Source organism: Budorcas taxicolor, chromosome 18 (assembly GCF_023091745.1).
Source record: "Budorcas taxicolor isolate Tak-1 chromosome 18, Takin1.1, whole genome shotgun sequence".
NCBI lineage: Eukaryota > Metazoa > Chordata > Mammalia > Artiodactyla > Bovidae > Budorcas > Budorcas taxicolor.
Window position 1 is genome coordinate 30,717,404 of NC_068927.1, and position 11,253 is coordinate 30,728,656.

The following is an 11,253-nucleotide window of genomic DNA, read 5'->3' on the forward strand; positions in this document are numbered from 1 at the left end:
AATACAGTATTGTAAAGTAAAATAAAGTAAAAATAAAAATTAAAAAAAAAGAGCACATTGTAACATTTAATTTTTATTCATCCATGTATTAACTGTGAAACAAAATTGTATTTTAAGAAATATCAAAATCAACTCAGTGTTTTCCTGTTTAATTTGACAAAAGAAGAAAAATTATTCCAAGTATAATCAGTTCAGTTCAGTTAGTCTAACTCTCATATCCATGCATGACTACTGGAAACCATAGCTTTGAATAGATGGACCTTTGTTGGCAAAGTAATGTCTCTGCTTTTTAATATGCTGTATAGGTTGGTCATAACTTCTTACAAGGAGCAAGCATGTTTTAATTTCATGGCTTCAGTCACCATCTGCAGTGATTTTGGAGCCCCAAAATATAAAGTCTGATGCTGTTTCCACTGCTTCCCCATCTATTTGGATGAAGTGATGGGATCAGATGCCATGATCTTCGTTTTCTGAATGTTGAGCTTTAAGCCAACTTTTTCACTCTCTTCTTTCCCTTTCATCAAGAGGCCCTTTCGTTCTTCTTTGCTTTCTGCCAGAAGGGTGATGTCATCTGCATATCTAAGGTAATTGATATGTCTCCCAGCAATCTTGATTCCAGCTTGTGTTTCATCCAGCCCAGTGTTTCTCATGATGTAATCTGCATAGAAGTTAAAGAAGCAGGGTGACAATATACAGCCTTGACGTACTCCTTTTCCTATTTGGAACCAGTCTGTTGTTCCATGTCCAGTTCTAACTGTTGCTTCCTGACCTGCATACAGGTTTCTCAAGATGCAGGTCAGGTGGTCTGGCATTCCCTTCTCTTGAAGAATTTTCCAGTTTATTGTCATCCACACAGTCAGAGGCTTTCTCGTAGTCAGTAAAGAAGTAGATATTTATCTGGAACTCTCTTGCTTTTTCGATGATCCAATTTGATCTCTGGTTCCTCTGCCTTTTCTAAATCCAGCTTGAATATTTGGAAGTTTGTGGTTCATGTATTGTTGAAGGCTGGTTTGGAAACTTTTGAGCATTACGTTGTTAGTTTGTGAGATGAATGTGATTGTATGGTAGTCTGAGCATTCTTTGGCATTTCCTTTCTTTGGGGTTGGAATGAAAACTGGCATTTTCCAGTCCTGTGGCCACTGCTGAGTTTTCCAAATTTGCTGGGATATTGAATGCAGCACTTTCACAGCATCATCTTTTAGAATTTGAAATAGCTCAACAGGAATCCTATCACCTCCACTAGTTTTGTTTGTAGTGATGCTTCCTAAGTAAGGTCCACTTGACTTCACATTCCAGTATGTCTGGCTCTAGGTGAGTGATCATACCATCATGATTATCTGGGTCGTGAAGATCTTCTTTGTACAGTTCTGTGTATTCTTGCCACCTCTTCTTAATATCTTCTGTTTCTGTTAGGTTCGTACCATTTCTGTCCGTCCTTATGCCCATCTTTTCATAAAATATTCCCTTGGTATCTCTAATTTTCTTGAAGAGATCTCTAGTCTTTCCCATTCTATTATTTTCCCTATTTCTTTGCACTGATCACTGAGGAAGGCTGTCTTATCTCTCTTTGTTATTCTTTGGAACTCTGCATTCAAATGGGTATCTTTCCTTTTCTCCTTTGCCTTTCACTTCTCTTCTATTCACAGTATTTGTAAGGCCTCCTCAGACAACCATTTTGCCTTTTTGCATTTCTTTTACTTTGCTATGGTTTTGATCCCTGCCTCCTGTACAATAGCATGAACCTCCTTCCATAGTTCTTCAGACACTCTGCCTATCAGATTGAATCCCTTGGATCTATTTGTCACTTCCATTGTATAATTGTAAGGGATTTGATTTAGGTCATACCTGAATGGCCTAGTGGTTTTCCCTACTTTCTTCAATTTAAGTCTGAATTTGGCAATAAGGTGTTCATGATCTGAGCTACAGTCACCTCTGGGTCTTATTTTTGCTGACTGTATAGAGCTTCTCCATCTTTGGCTGCAAAAAATATAATCAATCTGATTTTAGTATTGACCATCTGGTGATGTCCATGTGTAGAATCTTATAGTTTATAGTTTTAATAATATTCAATTTTTACTAAATTGGTCAGTGATCTGTGCTTTCAGTAATTATGAAATCTTTTAAATAAGTAAAGAATAATATTATAAAGAAAAGAGCAAGTAGATTTGTTTATGTTAAAGATAAATTACTTTTTTAAAAAATTGTTAGAGTGTAGATGGTGTACAATGTATTAATTTCAGGTGTATAGCAAAGTGATTCAGTTATACATATACATATATTCATTCCTTTTTAGATTCTTTTCTCATATAAGTTATCATTTAGTAATGTATAGAGTTCCTTGTGATACACAGGAAGCCCTTGCTGGTTATCTATTTTATATACTGTAGTATATATAAGATACTATCAGTATTCTTATATATATAAGTATATATAGTACTGTGTGTATGATCTTCCCAAGTTCCTGATTTATTCCTCCCCACCAGGTTTCCTCTTTGGTAACCATAAGTTTATTTTCCTATCTATGTGTCTGATTCTGTTTTGGAAATGTTAATTTGTATCACCTTTTAAATTATATTCCACATATGAGAGATATCATATGATATTTGTCCTCCTCTGTCTAACTTGTTTCAGTTAGTGTGATAATCTCTAAGTCCATCTACTTTGCTGAAAATGGCAGTTTTCATTCTTACTTATGGCTGAGCAATATTCCATTACTATGTACCGCATCTTCTTTATCTAGTCCTTCTTTGACAGATATTTAGGTTGCTTCCGTGTCTTGGCTATTGTAAGTAGTGCTTCAGTGAACACTGGGATGCCTATATCTTTTCAAAGTATTATTTTTTCCAGATATATGCCTAGGAGTTGGATTTCTGGGTCACATGGTCATACTATTTTTAGATTTTTAAAGAATCTCCATATTATTCTCCATAGTGGTTCTACCAATTTACCTTCCCACCAACAGTGTAGTAGAGTTCCCTTTTCTCCACACCCTCTCCAGCATTTGTTTGTGGACTTTTTGATGATGGCCATTCTGATCAGTATAGGATAATAGTTCATTGTAGTTTTAATTTGTATTTCTCTGAGAGTTGTGATGTTGAGATAGTTGTGATCTTGAATAGTGACATTCATCGTCTTTTCATGTGCTTTTTGGATATCTAAAATGTCTCCTTTGGAGAAATATGTAATTAAAGACAAATTACTAAAACTCAAGATTCACAAAACAAATATGGCATCCAGTCCCATCACTTCATGGCAAATAGATAGGGGAGCAGTGGAAACAGTGACAGGCTTTATTTTCTTGGGCTCCAAAATCAGCGCAGATGATAACTGCAGCCATGAAATCAAAAGATGCCTCCTCCTTGGAAGAAAAGATATCCCCAAACTAGACAGCATATTAAAAAGCAGAGACATTACTTTGCCAACAAAGGTCCATCTAGTCAAAGCTATGGTTTTCCCAGTAGTCATATACAGATGTGAGAGTTAGACCATAAAAAGGCTGAGCATCGAAGAACTGATGCTTTTGAAGTGTGGTGTTGGAGAAGATCTTGAGAGTCCCTTGGATCAAACCAGTCTATCCTAAAGGAAATCAATCCTGAATATCATTGGAAGGACTGATGCTGAAGCTGAAGTGGCAATACTTTGGCCACCTGATATGAAGAACCAACTCATTAGAAAAGACCCTGATGCTGGGAAATATTGAGGGCAGGAGGAGAAGGGGATGACAGAGGGTGAGATAGTTGGATGGCATTAGTAACTCAATGGCCATGAGTTTGAGCAAGTTCCGGAAGATGGTGAAGGATAGGGAAGCCTGGTGTGCTACAGTCCATGGGGTGCAAAAAGTGCATAAATGACTGCCTGAATAACTTTTGTCAAAAATTAGCAAACTTAGCTTGGAGGGTCACTATCGTGATCCTCTTTATGTTTAAAAAAAAAAAAAATTAGAAAAGACTGTACCTTAGAAGAAAACAGTAGAAGCATCAGAAACTTTTACTTTTACCCTCAAATTTTATTTCTGAATTAGAAGCTTAATTTTTCCCCATTGGATATTTCTTCTGCATGAAAGAAAAATGTTTACTCATGTAATGTCCAGTATGGTAGCCACAAGCCACCTGTAATTATTGAGCAACTGAACTGTGTATAGTTCAAATTGACATATGTTATAAAAGTTAAAATACCCTCTGGTTTCCAAAGACTTGGAAAAAATATATCAATAATTTTTAATATAGGTTGCATGTTAAAATATAGGATTTTCATGTATTAGGTTCAATATTATTAAAGTGAATTTATGCTTTTTTTATTTGTATGTATAGGCACTAATAAATTTAGAAATTCACATGTAGCTCATATGAACAGGACTGGCTTGAATATTTTAGAAAGGTATTTGGAACTCATAGGGTCTAACTACTTGTACTTTCATATACCAAAACCCTCTTCAATGGACAAATATCAAATGTTAATCTTCACTTGGTACTTGGAAAGACTTATTCTGCAAGTTATCTTTGATATGTAGTTTATTTCAACAATTATGGAGAAAAATACTTATAAAAAGTGAGCATTTTCATTTCATAGAATTTTAGGATGGATAAAGATAATGAGGAAAGTCTCCTAAATTTCATAAATAACTAGCTTAAAACAAATAGGACAGTCATAGATAAAGGATATGGATTTTATATCTTACAGCATTTGGAGGCCTATTAACATATTTTTGTTTCATAAATTATGAAATATTTGATATGTCAAAAGGTTCACATGATAAAATTCTTAAAATAAGAAAAAGAGATGCAAAACCACATTTATAAGATGGCCTGCAACAAGGGTTAAGGGAGAGAGGTGTGTAGGAAGGTGTACTTTTGTGTTTAAAAAAAAAAAAACTATTTTGATGAAACCAGTGTCAGTAGATTCACAGATTATGGATGATTTCTGTTTTCCCCTTACGATCTTCATTTAGAAAAAAATGAAGGTTTGTTTTTCATATTATCTACAATCAAAAAGTTACCATAAAATATGTCCTTTGATAAAATACAAAGTCTTTCCTTTAACAATTGTCTACAAAGCTTTTAACACCAGTGAAAAACCAGTAGGAAAACTTGCAATGATTTCATCCTAAGAACTGAAAATCAAGGAAATACATTTTTCCCAGTGAATATGGCCAAGGTAAAACACTAGCACCTTTTTCTCCGTAATTATATGCACAATCCAGTTTGTACAGCAGACAGGCTGTAGGAGCCTGAGGCTCTCTCCATACAATTTGGTTTTGAGGTGATTTTTCAACTGTTCCTCTTTTTTTCATATATACAAATACCTCAGGTAGATCCTGACTCTCAACTCCCTGGGGGAGACTGAATCTGAAAATTTGTGAATCAGATTGAAACCCTTTAGGAGATATTTCCTACATAAGGGCAAGCATAATCCTTTTAATTTATGATGCAAAAACTTGTCCAGGTAAATTTCAACAAAAACATACCTCAGAAGGTTTAAGAATATCTTTTGTCACTTTTCAAGCAAGTTAAAATGAATTTTATACTTCTTTTGGCAAAAATATTCAAGGGAAAAAATCTTCAAAAGCAGAACAAAAAGAAAGTGGTGCTTTCTGTGGGAGATATGGAAAGGAATTTTTTTTATCTAAATGGATAAAATACATTTTCAAATAGAAAATATAGATTTCCCTGAGCATTTGTGCAAGAAAATTGAAAGAGTAGATGAGAAGTCAAAGTCATCACAAATAAGGAGATATTTCACTTGAAAAAATGTTAATAGAAGTAAAATGTATGGAATATATCAGAAATTGGCCTGCAGACTGACAAGCAGAACAGAAAAAATATAGGCAGGTGCCCATTAAAGTGCCGAACATTGAAAGGGCTGGAAAAAAGTACCTATCAGAGAACCAAGATGATTTTTCAATGAACTTAAAATGAAAGCATTTGAGAGGCTCTTACAATGCAAAAATGTCTCTTAAAAATTGTCACAGTAGAAAACTGTTTTATCGATAAAGAGATCATTTGGAATACTGCCTTCATAGCTCTCAAGCCTTCAGAGTCTATAAGTTTCTCTCTTTCTAAACAGTGGTTGGGATTATTTTAGATCATTCCTGCTGACCAGTTAACCTACTTCTATTTTCAGTCATTCATTAATTAAACAAATGTTTGTAAAGCAGCTACTATGTGTTAGTTATTATGCTGACCCTAAAAATATAGTGATGACCAGAACACAATTTCGTCCTCCCTTGCCAAGCTTATAAGAAAAGATATACATATATGCATATATGTATATGACTTGTAATTACTTATTTTGTAATTACTGGCATGATGTTATGTACCTGATACTTGATATCAAGTGCTGAGGTATAGGAAAGACTTCTCTAGGAAGGTGGCCTGTGATTTGGGATTGGACATATCTATAGAGATTAACCAGGCAAAGAGAAAGGTAGGTTTATAGGATATGCTCGGCTAAAAGAAAGTAGAAGGTGTAAAGATACTAAATCAAGAAGAATTTGGACTCAAAGAAATGTATATGAATAGAAAGAAGACAGAAATGGAGGTGAGACACAAGGAATTGGAAGGAAAAGTGAGATCAAACTGTAGTTAGGGATTATACATTTTATTATAGATACAGTGAAATCAGAAAGATTAAAATGTTGGAAAACAAAAAGTACCATGTTACCAATAATAATGATTAATAGTAATGACCACTTTTAAGTCATTTGCGTATATTATCTTATTTAATTTGTTGATGGCTCATTACGCTGAAGAGAATTATGACTTAATTATCTTTGAATTGTAACACCTGAACACTTGATCCTACAAAGCTCAGAATAACTTGCGGTATTTTCTAAATATATCTAAGTGTATATATTTTCCTCTTGGACATTCAGGAAGCATGTTATCATATTAAAGGTTCTGAGAAGATTGTATAAATATTTTACTACTCTAATGTCTCCCAAATATACTATGGATTTTAAATTCTGTGAAATATCTTTTCCTTAATGGTGAATTATGGAATTAGTAAGAATTCTTAAAATATCTGCCAAAAATGATAGGTTGAATAAGAATATCATTGAATCTGTGGCTCACAATGAGGCTTTGACAATGATGAGGGGATGGACATTGGATGAAAATGATTGGAACCAGAGAAATAGTCTTATAAGCACTATGGATCCTTAGAAATACAGCTAAAATGCCATGCTCCTTAATCCAAGGTTTTGGAAGCATCATCATTTGCCAACCACAAACATGAAGTTCAATTCAGCTCAGTTCAGTCACTCAGTCTTGTCTGACACTTTGCGACCCCATGAATTGCAGCACGCCAGGCCTCCTGTCCATCATCAACTTGCAGAGTTCACTCAGATTCACGTCCATCGAGTCAGTGATGCCATCCAGCCATCTCATCCTCTGTCGTCCCCTTCTCCTCCTGCCCCCAATCCCTCCCAGCATCAGAGTCTTTTCCAGTGAGTCAACTCTTTGCATGAGGTGGCCAAAGTACTGGAGCTTCAGCTTTAGCATCATTCCTTCCAAAGAAATCCCAAGGCTGATCTCCTTCAGAATGGACTGGTTGGATCTCCTTGCAGTCCAAGGGACTCTCAAGAGTCTTCTCCAACACCACAGTTCAAAAGCATAAATTTTTTGGCGCTTAGCCTTCTCCACAGTCCAACTCTCACATCCATACACGACCACTGGAAAAACCATAGTCTTGACGAGACGGACCTTAGTCGGCAAAGTTATGTCTCTGCTTTTGAATATGTTATCTAGGTGGGTCATAACTTTTCTTCCAAGTTAAGAAGTCTTAAAACTCTGGTCTCTGCCTGACATATAAGTGTATATTTGTAACTAATTTTTATTGGAGTATAGTTGCTTTATAATGTTGTGTTAGTTTTTATTGTTCAGCAAAATGAATCAACTATATATATGAATATATCCCCTCCCTTCTGGACTTCCTTCCTGTTCAGATCACCACAGAGCACTGAGTAGAGTTTCCTGTGCTATACAGTAGGTTCTCCTTAGTTATCTATTTTATACATAGTATCAGTGGTGTATGTGTGTCGATTCCAATCTCCGAATTCCTCCTACCCTCCCCTTCCCCCTTGATATCCATATATTTTTTTCTCTACACTATATCTCTATTTCTGCTTTGCAGGTAATATATCTATACCATTTTTCTAGATTCTACATGTATGCGTTTATTTTCTATTTCTGACTGACTTCATTCTGTATGACACTCCCTAGATCCATCCACGTCTCTGTAAATGACCCAATTTTTGCTTCTTTTTTATGGTTGAGTATATTCCATTGTATATGTGTATCACATCTTCCTTATCCAGTTCTCTGTTGATGGACCTTTAGGTTGCTTCCATGTCTTGGCTATTGTAAATAGTGCTGCTATGAATATAGGAGTGCATGAATCTTGAATTATGCATGAATCTTTTGAATTATGGCATTGAAAAAACAAGAGAGCTCCAGAAAAACATCTATTTCTGCTTTAGTGACTATGCCAGAGCCTTTGACTGTGTGGATAACAATCAACTGTGGAAAATTCTGAAAGAGATGGGAATACCAGACCACCTAACCTGCCTCTTGAGAAACTTATATGCAGGTAGGGAAGCAACAGTTAGAACTGGACATGGAACAACAGACTGGTTCCAAAGAGGAAAAGGAGTGCGTCAAGGCTGTATATTGTCTCCCTGCTTATTTAACTTATATGCAGAGTACATCATGAGAAACACTGGGCTGGAAGAAGCACAAGCTGAAATCAAGATTACTGGGAGAAATATCAATGACCTCAAGATATGGAGATGACACCACCATTATGGCAGAAAGTGAAGAGGAACTAAAGAGCCTCTTGATGAAAGTGAAAGAGGAGAGTGAAAAAGTTGGCTTAAAGCTCAACATTCAGAAAACGAAGATCATGGCATCTGGTCCCATCACTTCATGGGAAATAGATGGGGAAACAAAGGAAACAGTGGCTGACTTTATTTTTTTTTTTTTTGAGCTCCAAAATCACTGTAGATGGTGATTGCAACCATGAAATTAAAAGACACTTACTCCTTGGAAGGAAAGTTATGACCAACCTAGATAGCCAATTTGAAAGCAGAGACATTACTTTGCCGACAAAGGTCCATCTAGTCAAGGCTATGGTTTTCCCAGCGGTCATGTCTTGATGCAAAAGTTGGACTGTGAAAAAGCTGAGTGCCGAAGAATTGATGCTTTTGAACTGTGGTGTTGGAGAAGACTCTTGAGAGTCCCTTGGACTGCAAGGAGATCCAACCAGTCCATTCTTAAGAAGATCAGTCCTGGGATTTCTTTGGAAGGAATGATGCTAAAGCTGAAACTCCAATACTTTGGCCACCTCATGTGAAGAGTTGACTCATTGGAAAAGACTCTGATGCTGGGAGGGATTGGGGGCAGGAGGAGAAGGGGATGACAGAGGATGAGATGCCTAGATGGCATCACCGACTCAATGGACAAGAATTTGGGTGAACTCTGGGAGTTGGTGATAGACAGGGAGGCCTGGTGTGCTGCTATTCCTGGGGTCTCAAAGAGTCAGACATGACTAAGTGACTGAACTGAACTGAACTGATGCCCTTGAGTTGGGTTGTTGGGTCATATGGTAGTTCTCGTTTTATTTTTTTAAGGAATCTCCATACTGTTTTCCATAATGGCTGTATCAATTTACACTCCCATCAACCAGCCAACATCAAAAAAATATACAAATGATAAGTGCTGGAGAGGGTGTGGGGAAAAGGGAAAAGGCCTGATATATCAATTTTTGATGACAATTTGTTTATCCCTTTAATCTCACAAGTAGTTAAGGATTATTTTTGGAAGTAGGAGTCTATTTTCATTCTCTCTTGAAAAATAGTAGGGAGCATATGAATCTGATGCCTAAAGTCTCTTGACGTAGGCAAAGGGACAGCTCTGCCAATGCTCTGGCCATAGGCCCTCAGAAACTTTGTAGTTTTGGGCTTCATCAGCCTGCTAATCTAGGTCCAGGAGTCTCTTGAAAAGAAATCTTACCCAGTCTGCCAAAATGTATCTCAGTGTTTGAAACTGTGCAAGCACACATGGCCACTAACCTCAGTTTTCTGGACATTTTGAGGAGTGGAGTTCATTGCTCCTCCAGGAATCCAAAAGAGCAGTAACTTAGCATGGTTCCTCAAGTTCCTGGCACACCCCAGATTCTCATTCTCACCTTAAATTATGTCGAGAAGTGACTTGTGATTATGAGCACCGGAGTTTGACAACAGTAAATCAGCAAATAATCACAGGCATGGAAAAATATATGAGTGCAATTTCACAATGCCTCATAGATCTGCATTTGCCTTGGCAGGCTTTATCATGCCCTGCATTAAACAGAACTCATCTTTATACTTTAGACATGGGAATAAGAATATTCAACTTTGTTTATTCTTGTCCCCACAACTTTCCTCCTCAGAGGTCTCTGATATGCTTTGAGCGCCGTTCATATATAATTAGTATGAGGCCTGCATTTTTAATACTAAGGTACTATTTTACAGACACTATAATGTGATGTGAATATTTCTTTGAAAGATTAATTCTTCAGACAAGCTAATTATCTTTAATACAAATGTGGGTCTAAATTATATGTGAAGAATGTCATTGCCATGAGCGTGGTTTCTACAGATGACAACATTTGAGTTTTCCATTGCTATATTTAATTATTACATTTTATTCAACTGTGATAAAAAGTTTTAAGACATGTGCTAACATCAGAGCAATAGACTGGTTCACTGATAATAACCAGTTAGTATTACTCACATAGAGTACATGTGACAGACTCATAGATAGTCTCATGTTTCATTAAACCCCACTTGGATAAATAGAACTCAGACGCACTCTAAATTAAGGCTGAGTCTCCTTAAAAATTATTTCAGAACATTGCCAAGGTTATTATTTCTCACTTCTGTACAGAAAACTGGGCAAGAAAAAATCCTCACCTCACTGATATATCCTTCTACAGTCAAGGTTATTGAGACAAGTTAATGAGAAAATCATAGACCATAGTCTTTGTCACTGTAGGTTTTTAAATAAGTTTGCTGTTGTTCTCCAAGAATTCCGTAGAATTGCATTTATCCTTCTTATTGAGAGATATTATTTGCGAGTTTTTAAACACTTCTTTGCCATTTATGGATGGTCCCTTTCTCCTCTGCAGGACCACCCATATGTTTTCCAACACTTGATTCTGTTTCAAGACAAATGGTCACCGTAAACACCTTCAGAATTTTGATATCTTATTGTGCTC